Genomic DNA, 20,831 nt, shown 5'->3' with positions numbered 1-20,831 from the left:
CACAGCTATGGAAAGGATCAGCATGTGCCGCAGACATAACGATATTGGGGATCTATTGACACCCGACCCTACCCAGTGTTGGTTTATGAAGTGCAGACCCCGCCCCTAAACATGTGTGACTCAGTTGAAACAGTAATTGAGGTCACTGATGAGGGCAATGTGGTCCACACAGTGTAGCTGGACCTTGCAAAGCCTGCCATACAATACCCTACGTGTTCAATATAGATATGCTCACCAGCTTATATATACACCCCAATGTCACTAGAGGGGTTGCAAACCAGACCAACGACAGAACTGACATGGTCAGACATGCTGCAGCCATGTCAGACTACAAACCACATATAACAGGTATCCCACAAAGCTTGGTCCTGGGACCTTCTCCGTCTGGTATATATGCCCCATAGGTACAGGCCAACATGTAAGGACTGTGCCTGAACATGTTTGCAGAGGACTACAAACCACCTAACATATCTGACACTCCAGCTGACACAAGCATCCCACAAAAGGGCCACATAGAAACAGACAACCGGTGCCATAGCCATGTCAGCATGTTAAATGGAGAAAACTGTATAGTCAACCTCTGTGGATATACAGTAAGTGACCACCAATTACCACATAGGTGTTAACCCATTACATACTTAACATGTAATGACAGACCTGGGTACACAAGGTGATAGATATCCTGCATTGGACAAACATGTGGCTGTAGTGTTAAGAGAAACAATCCATATACCAACCTAATCATGAAGGTTATGACATCTAGATAAGGGGAGGTCATTGTGGTTCTGCAGTTATCCTTCATCAGTGTTACAAATGACCACAACAGCCCTTGTGGGGTGTACCTCAGCAGACACCTCCATCAACTGTAAAGTCCACAACAGTACCTCACCAGGAGTATCAAAGAGCTTGAACACATGTAATGTGTTGCCTGATTAAACAGAGTGCAACTCCACACACTGCCATGCTGGCCACCCAGACGCAAGCTGTGCCTGATGTAGAAAGCCATGTCCAAGCTGGAATCAATGAACATGCTGCACCTTGTACAATCTGAATGGCAGTGAGCTATGCACATGAGGGACCTGAACCCCAGCACTGACATACATAGGACAAGCTGTACTGCATTATCCATAACACAGAAGCCACCCCCACGCATGAGTAAACTACCAGTACAGGTTATCCATAGAGTCACTCATTGATTCTCCTCAACAGGAATCTTAATGAGTGGATGGGAGATGTTAGGTTTACCCTGGGTATCAATGTTATGTCACAGGTAGACAGAGGCACAGTATACCAAACAAGACATATGTCATGACAAACTACACTTACAATGTGTCGAAGGACAAACACACTCTCTGACTAGCATTAGAAATGGCCTAGGGCACATCGGTAGTGTTTGCCAATGTACACCTATGTTGTGGAATACACTACTGATGTTGGATGAGGCTGTTGTAAGTAGTTCATATCTGAACATAATGCAACATGGTCAGATAGGTTCATAGGTTTATACTAGGCTATCTGCCCTAAGGCAGTTATAAGCCTAGCCCAGAGTTTTGTGGCATACGCCACCCCTTATATGGAAACAATACTGTGCCCATTAGTTTGTCATGCCTCTGTCCAGCAGTGACACAGAGAAGATCCCCGGGGTAAACCTATGATCTCCCATCCACAGGTCAAGATTCCTCTTGAACAGAGCCAGCGAGGTGCTCTGCCTCACATGGACTGGGATTGTATTCCACAGCATAGGGAGTCTCTGAGTGATAGATCTATCCCTCCAACATGTCCTACTTATATCCCTGCTAAGGTTTAAGTCACTTGCCCTAGTGGTTCTGGTGGATTTGGCGATTTTGAGGTGGAGCATGTCCATTACTTCCTGGTTGGACATGGCCTTGCATGTCAGGCACATGTCACCTCTGAGCAGATGGTATGTGACTGAATAGAGCTGGAGTGTCTTCAATCTGGCAGCATATGACAGATGTTGGAGTCCCTTTATCCTTTTGGTGGGGGACTTTTGGGGTCTCTGCAATTGCTGCAGATGTCGGGTGAGATACATCCCGAATGGGGCATTGTACTCGATCATTGGTCTGATAAGTGAAGAGTACAGGGGAACAATGACCTCACTAGATCTGGATGTGAATCCCTTCATGATCAGGTGGGCAATGTAGAAAGTCTTTCTAACCACTTTAGCAACGTGAGTGTCAGAAGAAAGGCCACTGTCAACCTGGGTCCCCAGGTCCATGATAACCTCCTCTGTGCTTAGAGGATTGCCACCTATATGGTAGCTTGGGGTTACCTTGCTTTTCCTGAAGGGTATGACTATACATGTTTTGGCATTTAACTTCAGGCCATGGCTCTGGCACCAGCTATCAGTTTCCGTGAGTCACTTCTGAAGGATATCCGTGTCTGATGCACTGTCCACTATGGCGCCCAGTTTACAGTCATCTGCAAACTTTGTCAGCCAAAGTCCTCCCATGTTGGCCTGTACTTCTGAGAAGTAGATGACGAACAATAGGGGGCCAAGGACCAAGCCCTGTGGGACACCACTTGTGACCGACTTGGAGTCTGACATAGCGCCAGCAACTCTAACCCTGTGGGTCCTGTCCTTAAGCCAGTTTGCAACCCATCTTGTGACATATGGGTTTACATTTAAGTTAGTAGGTTTTTCTACAATACCCGAGTGGGGTATTGTGTCGAAAGCCTTTGCAAGGTCAAGGTAGGCTGTATGGACTGCCTTTCCCCCATCAATGGCCTTAGTGACTGTTTTGAAGAAGTCGACCAAGTTCAAAAGGCATGATCTGCCCTTGACCAAGCCAAACTGGGACGGGTCCAATGTCTGCATGTCCCCTATATCTTTGTTTATGAGCTCCATTATGACCCTCTCCATAGCTTTGCAGGCTAGACTTGTTAAGCTTATGGGGCGGTAATTACCAGGGTCCGTAGAGGCACCGCCTTTGTGCAGATGTGCACAACTGGACCCTAACCAGGCTGTTGTGCACACTATGGAAATGTAAAGCAGTGATAGGACTAAAGCCCAGGATACTGTCCACCACAGTGAAAGTACTGAACCACTACACTATACAGTACTACAGTGTTAGGTCAGTATGAATGGATGTTGACAATTGTATGCAAAGTATCCCATACAAAACCTGCAGGCACAGTATAATCCCTGTTGTGTTCACACAAAAAGCATTTGGACAGTAACTACACAGCATGGCACAGAACACACAACCATAAACTGGAGATATATGTTGAAGGTCACACTCATCCACAAATGTGATGGGCTGCAGAGTTCAACATATGGAAAGCTCACACTGGGCATGCTCACACACTTTGATAAATGAGACATCTTTCACACAACATGCCATGGGAAGGCTGAACTGGGCATGCTCACACACTTAGTCCAAGTGTTCCTCTTAGCAACTGTGAAAACACACCAGAGGATGCTCATTTCCCTTTCTAAACACTGATGATGTCAGCACCCTATAAGTATATCAGGAGAAAAGCAGTCGCCCAATAATCCGAATAGCGCGCTCAGCTAATGCTTCTGTCTCTAGTGTCATAACATAGTTAGGTAGGGGTTTGAATCTGGTAAGTGTGTGTGAAGGGGGGTAAGTGTGTGTGTAAGTGTGTATGAAAGGAGCATCCCTTTTGGCAACTGTGAAAACACACCACAGGATGCTCATTCCCCTATCTAAACACTGATGATGTCAGCACCCTATAAGTATATCAGGAAAAAAGGAATCCCCCAGTAATCTGAATAGCACGCTCTGCTAATGCGTCTGTCTCTAGTGTCATAACATAGGTAGGGATTTGAATCCAGCAAGTGTGTGTGAAGGGGTGTAAGTGTGTATGAAAGGAACATCCCTTTGGGCAACTGTGAAAACACACCACAGGATGCTCATTCCCCTTTCTAAACACTGATGATGTCAGCACCCTATAAGTATATCAGGAGAAAAAAAATCCCCCAGCATTCTGACTAGCGCGCTTTGCTAATGCGTCCGTCTCTAGTGTCATAACATAGTTAGGTAGGGGTTTGAAGCCGGCAAGTATGTGTGAAGGGGAGTAAGTGTGTGTGTAAGTGTGTATGAACGAAACATCCCTTTTGGCAACTGTGAAAACACACCACAGTATGCTCATTCCCCTTTCTAAACACTGATGATGTCAGCACCCTATAAGTATATCAGGAGAAAAGGAATCTCTCAGCAATCCAAATAGCGCACTATGCTAATGCGTCTGTCTCTAGTGTCATAACATAGTTAGGTAGGGGTTTGAATCCAGCAAATGACAAGAGTGTGTGAAGGGGGGTAAGTAAGTGTGTATGAAAGTAACATCCCTTTTGGCAACTGTGAAAACACACCACAGGATGCCCATTCCCCTTTCTAAATACCGATGATGTCAGCACCCTATAAGTATATCAGGGGAAAAGAAATCTCCCAGTAATGCGAATAGCACACTCCGCTAATGCGTCCGTCTCTAGTATCATAACATAGTTAGGTAGGGGTTTGAATGTGGCAAGTGTGTGTGAAGGGGGGGGGTAAGTGTGTATGAAAATAACATCCCCTTTGGCAACTGGGAAAACACACTCCAGGATGCACATGCCCCTTTCTAAACGATATCACAATTATTTATGGCTTTTGATTCCAGACATGTAACGTGTGTTTTGCTCACACAGAATGCCCATGCGTGCGGGTTGTTTCTCACAATAATGCATGACATCGATTAAACCAGTTATGGCAATGCACACATGATGTATGTGTGTGCCAAATACACATATGTACCTGCGACCTTCAATAGTTACCATGTGTGATGCCTGCCACGTGAATACATGGTATTTGCACAGGGTAACATTATGACTGTGGTCTTCTGTGCAGGTGCTGCATGTGGGATCTGTATATACAGTGTGAGATGTAGATGCTATCAACCTAGTAGTGAGGGATACACACCTGGTCTGGGGCATATAGTCTACATGTTGTTGATGAACAGGTGCTGCATGTTTTCACCTGTTGTGGGAGTGGTAAGAAGTTGTTCCATAGCAATGCAGTGACCACATGCTAAGAACCGTTCAGCTAGGGTGTTGTAGCTACAGTAATTCATTAGCATTCAGTAATATGTCAGCATTCCTGGTGAGGGTATGATGCCAACCAAGGTCAGGGTTCTACCAGCCTGTGTCACTTGCTCAGTGAGCCCTTCCATGTTCCCTATCATGTATCCCAGTGAGGGACATCACACATCAGCTGTAGTGGCATGGACAATGACTGAGTCATATGTGTCCATGCATCTGACTGACCTGTATGCTTGTGTTATGTGGTGGACCATAGTGCCCCATGAGCATATCACTGTGACCTTCACCTTGTCCAGCATGGTGAGCATGACCTCACTGTACTGGACAATAAAAGTACCTAACACAACTGCAGCAGTAGTGTTGTATAGCTGTACAGACTGTGCTTGTTTGGCACACAGGATTTGTGTGCTATGTGTTATGCGTGCTGTGTTCAGGCCTAACATATGCCTGTGTGCCAGCTGCAGAGGTGCCTGCCACTCAGGCAGGATGCTATCCTTAGGCTCCATGAATGGCCCGGTGTGTTTCCGTGCTTGTATTGCTGTCAGTGTAGGTCCACATCAGACTGGTATTGCAGTCACTGTAGTATTTCATGCCACCTGACAGGTTATGCCAGTACTGGGTTCAGAGTGCTTAGTCCACAGTTTGGCCATGTGTTTCCATCTCATACATGTGTTGTACATCCATGGGTAGGGGATAGGGTTGACTGTGTACATTTGGCAGCTGTGACATTACTACATGACACACATATTCCACAACTGTACCATAGAGGTAACTGACAACTGACCTTTGCACATGCTACCATAGTATTGAGATTGCATTGGTGATTAACAGCACATAGGGCCAATAGTGAACAAGATACATAGGTCCATAGGTTCATACTAGGCTATCTGCCCTAGGGCATTTATACACCTAGCCAGAATGTGTGTGGCTTTCACCATGCATTGTAAATCTATCTTGCTATGCCCTTTTCCAAGGTTAGTATACTGTGCTTCTGTCTAACAGTGACACATAAGTGATACCCAGGGTAAACCTACAATGTCACATCCAGTCATTAATATCCCTCTTGAAGATAGTCACTGAGTGACTCTGCCTAACCTCTATTGGGATAATATTCCAGAGTGAAGGGAGCCTCTGAGTGATGAATGTGTCCCTCCAGCATGTCCTATGTATATCACTCCTGAGGTTCAAGTCTTTCCAGCGTGTAGCCTGATGGGATCTGGATATTCTGAGGTGCAGCATGGCCATTAAGTCAGGGTTTGACATGGCTTTATATGTCAGGCACAGATTGCCTATGAAAAGGCAGTATGCCACTGAGTAGAGCTGCTGTTTCTTTAACCAGTCAGTATGTGGCATCTGTTTGAGCCCTTTGATCCTCTTGTTGAGGTACTTTTGTGGTCTTTCCAGTTGCTGCAGGTGTCTGGTAACAGGTGTCTGGTAAGGTGCATGCCGACAGGGGCATTGTAGTCAATTATGGGCATGATGAGGGATGAGTAAAGAGGCACAATGTCCTCCCCTGATCTACATGTGAATCCCTTCATGATGATGTGGCCTATATAAAATGTTTTCCTAACCACTTTGGCCATGTTGTTGTCAAATGAGAGAATGCTATCAACTTGTGTACCCCAAGGTCCATAATTCCTTCATCTGCACTTAATGGATTAACACATATGTGGTACTTTGTGGTCACTTTGTTTTTGACAAAGGGGATGACTATACACTTTTTGGCATTCAGCTTGAGGCCATGGCTGTGGCACAAGTTGTGTGTTTCCAAGAGACCCTTTTGGAGGATGCGTGTGTTAGCTGGAGAGTTGATTATGGCGTCCGGTTTGCAGTCATCTGCGACTTGCTCAGCCACAGTACTTCCATGTTGGCCTGTACCTCTGATAAATATATACTGAACAAGACAGATCCCAGGGCTGAGGCTGACATGGCTCCAGCAATTCTAACCATGTATGTTCTGCCCTTGAGCCACTGTGCAATATCTGTAGTGACATAGGGGTTAATATGTACACTGGTGAGCTTCCCTAGAATGCACAAGTGGGGTATTGTATCAAAGGCTTATGCAAGGTCCAGGTAGGCTGTGTAGACCACCTTCCCCTTGACAGTGACCTTGGTGACTGTTTCAAAGAAATCAAACAGGTTTGAGAGACAGGATCTGCCATTAACAAAGCCAAACTGTGTATGATGATGTGTCTGTAGGTCCCCAATATCTATATTTATGAGGTTCGTGATGATCCTTGCCATAGCTTTGCAGTCCAAGCTATTCAGACGTATGGGGCGAATAGTGTCCAGGATCCGTTAAGGCACCACCTGAATGTAGAGGGACCACTGTTGCTGTACGCCACTCTTTGGCCACATATCGTGTAGTAAGGCTGGGATTGAACAGTAGTGTTATGTCTGGGTGTAGCTCTTCTTGGGGTTCATGTAGGACACAGCCTGGGACACTGTCTGGTCCCATTGATGCAGTGTTTATTGCTTTGGAGAGGGCAGCTCTTACCTGAGCATCTGAGATGTCAGGGGGTGCAGCACTCTGCTGGGAGAAATATTTGCCCTTTTGGTGTGGAGGGGGGGTAGCAGTGAACCTGTCCACTAGGATGTTGGCAATGTCTGTGTGTTTGGTATTTCGTGTGACATCTTGGACTACCTCTGAGCATATCTGGGTATTACCACCCAGGTTCCTAACATAACTACAGAAAGCCTTGTGATTATCCTCAGTGTCTTGTGGAATCTTCTCTCAAAGATGCCCTTAGACAATCTTATGAGTGCCTGTAGTTGTCTTCTAATACTCATCAGTGATGCCTTCACATTTTGGGAGTTTGTTGTATCATGTAGTAGCTTCATCCTTCTATTGTATAGTTTGTTTATGGCTGGTGTCCAGCACACAGGACGTCTGCCTTTGGAGGATTGGGTCTTGCTTTCATTTGGGATTGCATGATCCATGAATTCCTGAATGTGTCCATAGAATGCCTTTATACAGGTATCTGCAGTCTGGTCCATATTTTCAACAGGCCTGGGGGCTTTGAAGGTTTCCACATCATTTATGAGGAGTGTGAACATGCTTGACATGAGTTGTTGACTGTATTTTCTGTGCAGGGGGTGGCCTTGGGATGTGAATATCCAGTGAGATTAGTTTATGGTCTGATCTTACCAGTGAGGGATACACTTCTGGTCTGGAGCATAGAGTCCCCATGTTGGTGATGATCAGGTTCAGTATGTTTTCCCCCCTTGTGTGAGTGTTAACAAGTTGTTCCATAGCATATTGGTATATACATTCTAGTAATCTGTGGGCTAGAGTGTTGGAGCTACAGTCATGCTCCCAGTCTATGTTTGGGTAGTTTAACCCACCCAATATAATGGTGTATGGACAGACCTACATATTTCCAACTGTTTTCAGGAAGGCCAAGTGTGGTTCTTGTGTTTGTGAGGGTGGTCTGTAGCAGGCTATAACCTGGAAGGCAGTTTTACCCATCGTTACCTGCATATGGATAGTCTCTGATGTTTGGTGCTTTGCCACCAACCTGGAGGTGTGGGTATCTTGGATGAATATCAATACACCCCCTCCTTTTGTGGTTTTGTGCAAGTTTTGGGCCTGAAAAGCATGGTATGAGGTATAACTTGGTAGTGCTGGAGTGCTGTTGGTAGCCCTGAATCCGGTATCTGTTACTGCACAGTTAGTGATGTTCTCCATGCTGAGGAATGTTTTGAGTGTGTGCATCATCAGGTTTAGAGTCCTGCAGTGGCATATATGACTGCTCACATGGACAGATGCCAGGTAAGTCATATGCAAAGTGTCACAGGCAACGTACATGTGCACAGGAGAAACAGTGACATTCTGTCAAGTGAGACATGAACATACATATAGTAAGCTATGCAGATGTCACTAGGAGTCTACAGAAGCTGTGTAACTCTGCATGGCAGGTCGGATCAGTATTCCAGGGTAACTGCAAGGAAACATGCATGCAAACATAGCTACTGTAAGCAGGGCTGCATGTAGTCCATTGTACAACAAACAAGCTGTACCACTATCAGTAGGTAACACTGCAAATGCTCACCAGCTGACATATGAATACCTATGTCACCAAAGGTGATACTTACCAGACCACGGACAAAAATGACATGGCCAGACATGCTGCATCCCACATGAACACATATCTCAAGCAACACAGACCTCACAATGTCAGTGTTCATAACAGGCACAGCCCATAAGGCCAAACACAATGTGTGACACACCAATAATAGGTGATGCCATAGTCAGACACACTGACGTCCCGCCCTCCAGACTGAGCAAGGTGAGGGTCACATTTAGCTACCTGTTGGGTGATAGAATGTGCCACATAACACAAGCACTCAGGTCACTCCACAGCAAGTACAAGTATGAGGCAGTCATTGTCCTTGCTGGTGTGAACAACCTGAGACGTACCTCCCTGGACCACATGGAAAGAGACACAGAGGAGCTCTTACATCACCCTCTCAAACTCAGGAATCCCACACAGCCTTCATGACGACACAGGAGAGTATAGATTTCTCTGCAAACACCATCATACTGGGTGACGTCAACTACCCAAACATAGACTGTGAACATTACTCAAGCCACAATACCCAAGCTCTAGGGTTCCCATAGTTCAGAAACTCTTTAGCTATGGAACAGGTAGTCAACATTCCCACAAGAGGGGCAAATATACTAGACCTGATCATCACAAACATGAGTACAAAATGCTCACCACTTGAAATATATCCCTCATTGTTGCAATCGAACCATATACTAATCACACTGGAGTACTGGATCCCCCACATATGCAAACCTCAAACACATCGATGTGTGTGTGGGAAATGCCCCTATTAGCAACTGTGACAGTACACTACAGGATGTAGATTCCCTTTTGAAACACTGATGATGTCAGCACTCTATAACTATATTACCTGAATTAATGCTCTCCAGTAATTCGTATAGCGCGCTCTGCTAATGCGTCTTTCTTCAGTGTCATAACATAGTTTGGTAAGGGGTTGAATCCTGCAAAGGGAATGTATGTGTGTTAATATGAGTGGGGCTTGTGTGTGAGCATAATGCTGTGAGGGAAAAGTGCCTTTTGCCAACTGGGAGAACACACTACAGGGTGCACATCCCTCTTCCTAAACACAGATGTTGTCAGCACCCTCTAAGTACAGCATTAGAAAGGATTTCTCCCACTAATGCAAATAGCACACTCTGCTAATGTGTCTGTCTCTAGTGTCATAACACAGTTAGGTAGGGGTTTGAATCTTGCAAATGGAAAGTATGTGTTTTAGTGTGGGTGGGGTTAGTGTGTGTGCACAATGCTGGGGGTGGGATGTGGCTTTTGCCAAATGGGGCTATGCACTGCAGGGTACACATTTCCCTTAACAAACAGTGATGTTGACAGCACCCTATACAAACAACATGACAACAGACAACTGCCAGTACTCAGTATAGTGCTACATGCTACTGTAACACGCACATGTACCAGAATATACCTAGATAGTGTTTTGAAGCCTGAATGTGGCAAGTGTGTGGATGTGGGATGTTTCTGTGTGTGCATTTCCGTATGGAAAACATGTTTGATGTGGCAATCAGGGTACCACAGCACCTGATGCACATTACACTTTTAAACTAATGAGGTTGCCTGCACCCTGTGAGTACAGGTAGAGAGGAGGAAATCGGTAGTAATCCACATAGTGCACTTTTCAAATGTGTACCTGTCATGTATTGACAGCTACTCATGTAGGGTAATAAATAATGGAAATGGCAGGTGAGCGTGTGCATGTGTGGGGGTAGCAGGTTGTGTGTAAATGCATGTGTGACAGAACAGATACATATAGCTGAATCTACAATACAGCACATGATGCACATTCCCATAGTCAATGGTAGCATGTGATGGTGTGCAGCTGGTACACTTTGGTAAGTAGTATGGGTGCAGATAACAATTCAGGACATTCATACAATTACTGCAGCAGGTATGCTGGGATATACACACAATCATAGTGGAACAGTGAACAGTTACCAACATGTTACTACTTATACACATCTATGTAGTCACCCTGTGCATCAGCACCGTGTTTACCTTTTCCTGCACTGATGTTGTAGTATGCAGGAGGTGGCACAGTGTCATCATATGCACAGGGTGTGGGTTAGGTATGCCCAAGCCAGCCACTGGTACCACCAATTGACATGTGTGTGTATGTGTGTTTGTGAGGGGCAGCACTACAGGGTGGACCAGTGTTGGTGCAGTGTGTGTGTGTGTGTGTATGTGTTTGCCCTAGGTGTTACATTTCTGCATGTGTGTAAGCACGCACACAGTCCCACATAATGGCTGCCATGTACAGGGTTTTGTGGACAGCCACAGACTGCACCTGTCAGGTCATCCAGATCAGTGTCTGTGGGCATGGACACGGTACCTGTGCCTGGCAGGGGTGCTACAGACCGTATCCGGTATTAACCCAGACTGGGTACTGTCATCGGAAGTGGGGGGGGTGTTGACTGGACACAGTTCCCTGTTGGGACTGTCTAGAGCCATGTGCACGTGGTCTCCTGGGGCGTCCTGATGACAGCACTGATCCAGCATTGCTGGGGCTGGTGCTGGCACTTGAGGTGCGTGAGTGGGCCTGTTGTCGTCCGCGGCCACTGCCAGCTGGTGCTGTTTGGAAAAAACCCAACAGTACCTCATCAAGAGGATCAAAGGGCTCAAACAGATGCTGTATGCTGCCCAGTTAAAGAAAATCCAGCTGGACTCAGTGGCATACTGCCTGTTCAGAGGCAATCTGTGCCTGCCATATACAGCCATGTCCAACCCAGAAGTAATGGACATGCTGCACCTCAGGAAATCAAACTCCCATATGGCCACACGCTCAGGAGACCTGAACCTTAGCACTGACATAAATAGGACATGCTGGAGGGACATATTCCTAACCCAGAGGTTCCCTTCACTCTGTAATGAACTCACAGTACAGGTTAGGCAGAGTCCCTCATTGACTCTCTTCCATAGGAATCTGGATGAGTGGATGGAGATCATAGTTGTACCCCGGGTATCACATCTATGTCACTGTTAGACAGAGGCACAGTATACTAACCTCAGAAAAGGGCATAGCAACATAAATTTTAATTGGGTGGCAAAAGACAAAAACATTCTACTAGGCTTATTAATGCCCTAGGGCAAATAGCCTAGTATGAACCTATGAACCTATGTGTACTGCTATAGTACTTCTGCCATATGTTGCATGTGTGTGTTGTGGGGGATGCGCAGGTAATGGCCAGATATTTCTGCACAGGCAACACGTCTGAAACACTCTGGGTGTTCATCCCTACATACTGTATGTGTGTTGCCATCCAACCCTGTGATGTGGACACACATTACTCAGCCTGGATATACATATCCCAACAACACCACGAGCACAGTACACTACCTTGCTATGTATGTATGTCATTACACAGTTATTCACTAGTTAGGACTGTGATGCTATCCATGCAGCCCACTGGGCCAGTGGAAGCCACAACACACACTGCTGGCCCCTTTGCAAAAGCTTACCACAGACATCCCACATAGTGCATGTAATGTGCACACACATATCTAACCCAGACCGTATGCACACCACTTATTTATCCTGTCCAGTGGACTACAGATACAGGCACATTGTATAACAATAGCAGGAGGCTACTGCAGCACAGGGCAGATTCACATGACGGCAAGGCATCTGTGGTCAGCAGTGGTAAGATGCTTCACATTCACCAAATGCACAGATATTGGCAACATTGTTGCAGACAGTTTAGGTGCAGGTATCCCCCCCCATTCTCCTACACAAGTGGAATTAGTTATCACAGATGACTGTAACCTCCCTATCATCTCACATGTCCAGGTGAGGGCCACCCTCAACACTGCAAAACACACAGCATCACTGTTACAAAATGGTATGCCTGGATGTGTGATACGTTCACCCCTAGAGGACATAGCACCACATTACAGACTGATATTAAACCCTGGCCATACTACAGGATATGTACCTGAACAGTGCCATACATACACAGTGGTTCCACACCAATGAGGAGGAGCCTCTACTGACCCTGGGAACTACTGCATCATATGCATAACTGGCCTTGTGTTCTAAGCTATGGAAGTTTTAAGTATGGACGACATGTACAGCAATATTACATATGTATATATATCAGGACTATGTACACACAACCTATCTCATGGACATACCTATAGATAATGAACTATGATACATTTGGAGGTTTCACAGTAAACACAGTATTAACCTGCTACTTTGCATTACCTGTGTTTGTGTCAGCTGTTGCTGTGTCAGTGGTGCTACTTGCTGTTTGCTGCTGCTGCTGCTGGTTTTGTTGCTGGCTGTCTTTATTTCTTTTTTTTTTCTTTCTCTGTCTCTCTCTCTCTCTTTCTCTGTCAGTTTTGTGCAATGAATGTATTGCATGTGTGGAGTGTGAGTACTGGATGCTTTTGTAGGTATCTGCATAGGTCCATGTGATGGCCTCTGCACCAATTGTAAGGCAGCATTTGCTAATTGCATGCAGCCAGTTGTGTACTGATTGCATGTCTCACTGTGATTTCAGGACAGTGCTATAAAAGGGTATGTGAGATAGGCATTGCCCTTTCAGATTGTAAGGGCATGGAACATGCTGGTATGCTGTCAACGGTGTTCTGTGAGTGTGAAGGTTAGTATGTCTCTCATGCTTCATGCTGTGTTGTAAATTCAGGTTGCTGCATTTCTCTCACCTGTTCCCTGTAGTGAGTGTGTATGCATACTGACACCTACAACTATATTTCATATGTATTGATATATATATATATATATATATATATATATATATATATATATATATATATATATATGTATATGTGTACATATACATACTTTCATATATGTACATTAGCTGACATTATTATGTACAAGCTAACAATTAGCAGGGCTGTTTCTGTTAACACTAAACTAGTATGGGAATCCAGTAATTGGGACAGTAAAAGTCTGCCTGACATGCTTTGTGTAGTACACATCCTATATTGCCTTTATCTTCATTCCTACTATTACATGTTCTAGTTATTTTAGCACTATATTCCTGTATGAGAGTCATGGTTTACTGGTAGGTCATACAGACTAGTGTTACAATGGTCTTGTGGTAGGGCCTACTAGTATGCTTTTATTTTGCTTTCAAATTGAGTACAGGGCCTATCAATCAAAGTGCTGGTGGCACCTTTAAGCAGTTAAAGGGGTTAGTAGGTCTCACAAGAGTCAGGCTGTGTTGCAGATTCTGGTTGCTGCATTTATCTTCACTGTTTCCTGTAGTGAGTGTGTATGAATACTGACACCTACCACTATATTTCATATGTATTAATATATATATATATATATATATATATATATATATATATATATATATATATATATGTGTGTACATATACATACATTCATATATGTACATTACCTTACATTATTATGCACAAGCTAACAATTAGCAGGGCTGTTTCTGTTAACACTAAACTAGTATGGGAATCCAGTAATTCGGGCATTAAAAATCTACCTGACATGCTTTGGGTAGTACACATCCTATATTGCCTGTATATTGATTCCTACTATTACATGTTATATTTATTTTAGCACTATTCTCTTGTATGAGAGTCATGACTTAGTGGTAGGTCATACAGGCTAGTGTTATTGAGGTCCTGGGTTCGCGACTGACAGTGGGAATTTATTTTTCTTTCAAAATGAGTACAGGACATGTCAATCAAAGTGCTGAAGCCACCTTTAAGCAGTTAAAAGGGTTAGTAAGTCTCACAGGAGTCAGGCTGTGTTGCAGATTCTGGTTGCTGCATTTATCTTCACTGTTTCCTGTAGTGATTGTGTATGAATACTGACACCTACCACTATATTTCATATGTATTAAAATATGTATATATATATATATATATATATATATATATATATATATATATATATATGTGTATGTGTACATATACATACCTTCATATATGTACATTACCTTACATTATTATGTACAAGCTAGCAATTAGCAGGGCTGTTTCTGTTAACATTAAACTAGTATGGGAATCCAGTAATTCGGGCATTAAAAATCTACCTGACATGCTTTGGGTAGTACACATCCTAGATTGCCTTTATATTGATTCCTACTATTACATGTCATATTTATTTTAGCACTACACTCTTGTATGAGACTCATGGCTTAGTGGTAGATCATACAGACTAGTGTTACAGAGGTCCTGTGTTCGAGACTGACAGTGGGAATTTATTTTTCTTTCAAAATGAGTACAGGACCTGTCAATCAAAAGTGCCAAAGGCACTTTTAAGCACTTAAAACCAGGTCTGTGTCGTTTGCGCGGAGCTCACGCATGCGCACTGGCGTTTAGCTCCGCGCACACAAGCGCACACCTGCGCTATTTTCTTTGAAAGAAAAGAAAAAGGGGTGACAGGAAAGTGGTGAAAAAGGGGTCACAAAGAGGGTAAAACAGTAGGGAAACAAGCTTGGAATTTGCAGGAAGGATGTAGGTGAGGCCCATAGCTGCCCATGTCTTTCTCAGCAACAGCTGTGCATTTGTATGCAATTTGGTGTGACATTTGGAAACTTCCACCCCTGAGAGAGGTGTCCAGACAACATTAATACCTGTTGTACAGTCAATTGTAATTAACAGTTTCGATGTCCAGTGGACATGTGTGCAACATGGACAGCTATGTATGGGGCGTAATTTTTTTGTCGGTACAGAGTGCCTTTTTTTTTTTTTTAATCAGGTGAGAGTGGTATGTCAGGTGAGGTAGTCGGTATAGCTGGGGAGGTAGGTTGGGTAGGTTAACAGACAAGACAGACAAGACGCATACAGGGGTGGTGTATGACACATGTGGGGGGGTTACACAATTGACGGGGACGGAGGTTGGGATATCCAGGGCACATGAGCCCACAGATGGCAACAGTGGAACTGATATCCCCACCCATAGGCAGTTGCCACTGTTCCTTCACAGCCCAGGATGGGGCTGTGCTGGGGGCTGTGCAGGCAGGACAACGGGCATGCCTGTAAGCTGTGCCACCCGGGCCTCAAGCTGGCATAGGAGCCCAAGAACAGAGTCTTGGATCTCCCTTCGCACCACAGACCGGACACCTTGGAGGGTGAGTGGACGAGCTCCTCCGGCCACGCTTGCAGAGGGGGGACGGGCCCCATCCCCTGCAGCGCTTCCACCTGAAGGTGGCACAGGGCCACCGGAGGAGGGTCCAGCCTGGGCACTAGTGCCAGGTGCAGTCGCCAGCTGAGGTGGGAGAGGTGGGTCCGCTGGGACCTGCCTTCCCAAGCGTTCTAGGTTTGTGAGTATGTTATGTTAGTTTGGGTTAGTGGCATATTATTCCATTCAAATTAGTTGTAACAGCATGCATTGGTATTCCCATTAAACAAACACCCAGATATTAACACCATTGAACAACGGGCATATCAATATCACATGCATTATTTGAATGGAAATACACAATCAAACAACATGCAGGGTTGATTAATGGCAACAGGCCATCAGGTTTGCAGGTATGAACAGGGCACATGCAACAACAGACATGCATATATTTTTGAAACAGGACAAATGTCCATGGTTAATGAAATGTTCACATACCAATATTTAGTGAGTGTTTTAATTTGCAGTTATAGGGTGGGGTGGAGAAAGAAAATGATGACACATTCATAAATTATACATTGATATACATTTGTAATAGAAACACAATTAACTTGTGGGTGATAGTTTCAAAATGATTTTTAATTGACTGTCATGCTAGACCTGTTACAGATACATCCCTATCCTAGTTATTTTGAATTTGATCAGATACATCATCCTGCTACACTTTGATGACAGAACAGGGGACAGCTATGGATGTTTAGTATGTCAGACAATCATTCATTCTATCTGCAAATTGTTGACTGTCATCACCATATACAGATTTTGGCCTGTACATTCAAGATTCAGACACACTGAAATCAGTTTGGGATGTTAAGTTTTAATTCCCACATGCATTTAGTTCTGTAGAATCACACTGAAGCCTATATATTCAGGAGTTATTACTACTTTATTCATTGATACATGACCCTTTCTGTCACTCTCACACATCCTGCAATTTCACAGTTCAGGTTGGCACTTCTAGGCTTTGTTCACATATTAGACCTGTGGTGATTCCAACACTTTCCAGCAGCCTCACTTCTGTCATGATTCAGCATTTCAACAGGGGATATATCTCACATGTGATTACCTCAGATTCTGAAGCTGTACTCTTGAGACTACTGCAGGTTATACTACATTTAATTAATGGTGGGACATCTGTATTACAGCACTATTTATTTCTATCAATTATATTTCCAGTTACACTTGCATACTGATGAACTTGTTGCAGCCATACCTGCAGACTTTCACCTGTTGCTTGCACATTATATTACTTTTAATCAATACACTGCAGTGTTCTGCTACATGCTACACTATAATATTTATTTACAAGTACTAGGTGGGGTTACTAACCTGCATGGTGGCGCAGCCGCACCAGCCTGCGGTCATATGCCCATCGATTCATAGAGCGGACACCTGCAGCTGTAATACAAAATGAGTAATATTGGACTACACATCTCCATGGTATCAGCTAGTTGAATTCCTTACATACATAAGTAAAATGTAACTTACTCAGTAGTGGGGCATTGGGCATATCCCGGGCCTCCTGGATTCATTGGGTCAACTGGTCTTCTTTCCGTCGCTTCAGGTCCACATGGTGGTGACGGACCTGCTCACCAGTACGTGGAATCCCAGTAGCACTAGTGAGATTATGAGCCAACTGGTCCCATGCCTCCGCCCTGTATGCTCCCCATGAGACCTGGCCCTGCATGAGTTGGGCCTCATGATGGTGAACTAGGAGCCAGACCATGTATCTGGACTCCTCAACACCCCACCGCTGTGCTCGAAAGCAACGTCCCTCCCCTACTCCACTCATTCTGCCTGCAGGTCTATTCTACAATCGTTTCTGCTGTGTATTCCTGCCTATGGGGCTTATATATGCCGATTTTCCCGCACATTTCTATGATTGGCCGTTTTGGAATTGTATCTACTTCACAGAAACTGCTTTATCATGCTCCATTTTGGATTATATCCTATATATATATATGCTATTTCTGCATTTCTAAGTACTGCTGTCATGGCTTAGTGGTTTAGTACCTTGACTCTAGTGCATGGTATCCTGGGTTCGAATCTGACCACTGATTTTTAATTTTCATGACTGTCTAGAAATGAGTTGAGGACCTGTCAATCAAACATGCCAAAAGCACTTTTAAGCACTTAAAACCAGGTCTGCGCTCGTTTGCGTGGAGCTCATGCATGCGCACCAGCGGTTAGCTTGTGGGCGTGGCGCGCACCTCTGCGCAAACGGTGTGCGCTGGGTTAAATCTTAATTGGCTAGTAACACGCATGTTAAGCTAAGCACAGCTAGTTGCACACAGTTTGAGCCTGTTAAACCACTGCTTAGCTACGGGCAAGCAATTTGTAGCCTTTGAAACACTACTCAGCTACAGGCACTCTGTCTCACAGCAGCTTAGCTATCACTACATTTCTAAATAATTTTATTATTGTATTACTTGAAATATATGCTCCATTTCATTCCATTTTACAAAAGGAAATACTTTTACATTTGTACAATACTGTCAGGGGCCTTTTTAGTGCTTATTTACAAAAAAAAAAAGGTTGTTGTGTGGGCTCGAACCTTGCCTGCTCTTCAGCCGACAACTCTACCGCTAAGCTATTACTTCTTTGCTTACTTTGCATATTTAGTTCTTATATCCTTTTCCACTGATTGCTAACTGCAGTTGCGCTAGTAGCACACCCGCGCACACAAGCGCACACAGTAGCAAACATTTACTGGGTTTAAAAAAAATAAAACAGTTTTTATTTTCATTTTATAACATCTGTTCACTTTTTACATTGCTAGTCTGTGGAGGCATGTGTTGTGTAGTGTGTTTATTCACATTTCCATGGCCTCTCTCGTGGCTGTTTACTTTCAGCCATTCTAGACTTCCGGGGGCGTGTCCGCTTGCTGGGCTTAGCCTACGGACACACCCTCTGCTGTCTTACACGGACCGTGTAAGAGTTACGGTGTGATTCAGCATGCCTCATACACCTCATGCATATGCATGACATGCTGACATCACACCGTTTAACTGCAGCCTCCGTGTAAGAGTTATAACTCTTACACGGAGGCTTCCTGAATCTGGCCCATTGTTAATTGGTTTTCTATTTAACTACAGGTTTTGGCTCTTAACCCACAACATTTCTACTTTCTTCTTGAAATGCATAAGCAAGCTGTCAATCCTCCAGGTAGACTAGCAGCTTCAGTAGAGATTTTTTAACTGATATGCTTTCAGATTTTTTTAGAAGAATGGTCAGTATTCATAGAAATATTATGGACAGCACTATCTGAAAAATGCTGTTGTGCTCTGTAACAAGGCCATGGTATTCTGTGGCAGAGCAGTAGCTGACTCTTCTTTGGCACAGTGCCATGCCCGATCTGGCTGCTGCTCCTTCCCTGAGGAGCAAGCCATTCCTATGCCCTTCAACAGCAATTTCAGGAGCAAAAAAACAAAGGTCCTGATCTCTTCTTTTAAAACTGTAGCAAGGCCACTTACTACAACTTGCCTGCAGTCCTGGCCACAAAAGTAGTATTCAGAAATGCTGTTACAAAAAAATACTTAAACTGCATTACTGATCAACTGGCATCTCCCAATTATGCCCAATAACACATTCATCCTACCCTAGTTTTGTCTCTGAACTGCATTTCAGAGAGCAGCATCTCATTAGCAGTTCAGTGTCATGTCACTGAATCCTACACTAGCATTTTTAGAGTTAAGCATGCTCATGCTCCACTTATTAATCACCACCTACTGACTGACACACACACACACACACACACACACACACACACACACACACACACACACACACCAGATAGCTTTGCCATACTTAGCTCCTGCCATAGAAGTAAATTGGCACATGTGTCAAAAGATGGCATGCACTTTCTTCACTTCTCTGCACCAATAGCAAGGTAAAGCAATTATTTGCATCACTTTACCACAGTATTCTGATACCAGTGACATTTCTGAGGAAGAGCACTTAGATGACTTGCATTGGTTGCTGCTCTGGACTGTTGCATTCACACGTGGCCTTTGCTAGCAAGATTACTGTTGCTGTAAAAAATAATGATCTCTGAATCACTGAAGCATTATGCACTGTACAGCACTGATGAGAGCAAGATTGCACAAAGTGTTATGCATTTCTGAATCCTAGGAAATGTAGTACGTTGTGCATAGTTGTATTCTAGGACACATCTCTTGCCTTGACTATATTTAATGAGACCTACCTTAAAGGACTATACAAAATTTTTACAACTTATGGAAGAAATACAGATATAAAAAGACTGGTATATCTGACCTTTGGATGTTAAGATTATATGCACCAACACCCCACACAGTGGAGGCCTGGAAGCCTTGCGCTACTAGCTTGGGAAGCATAATTAATACCACTACTTGTTTAATAATTTTCTTGTCAGTTTTACTCAACATGCATTGACCAAGGACATTTTTTATTTTGGTAGTCAGTGTTACTTGTATTTACAATATGCTGACTTATTTATTGGCTACCTGGAAGAAATTATGATTTATGATTCTTGCCATAATAGTTAGTTAAAAGCAGAGCTCCGGCATTATTATTTACATGATTGCCGGCTTATTTGGAA

This window comes from Protopterus annectens, chromosome 3.part0 (assembly GCF_019279795.1).
Source record: "Protopterus annectens isolate FY-2018-M chromosome 3.part0, PAN1.0, whole genome shotgun sequence".
NCBI lineage: Eukaryota > Metazoa > Chordata > Ceratodontiformes > Protopteridae > Protopterus > Protopterus annectens.
This window is presented reverse-complemented; position numbering follows the sequence as displayed.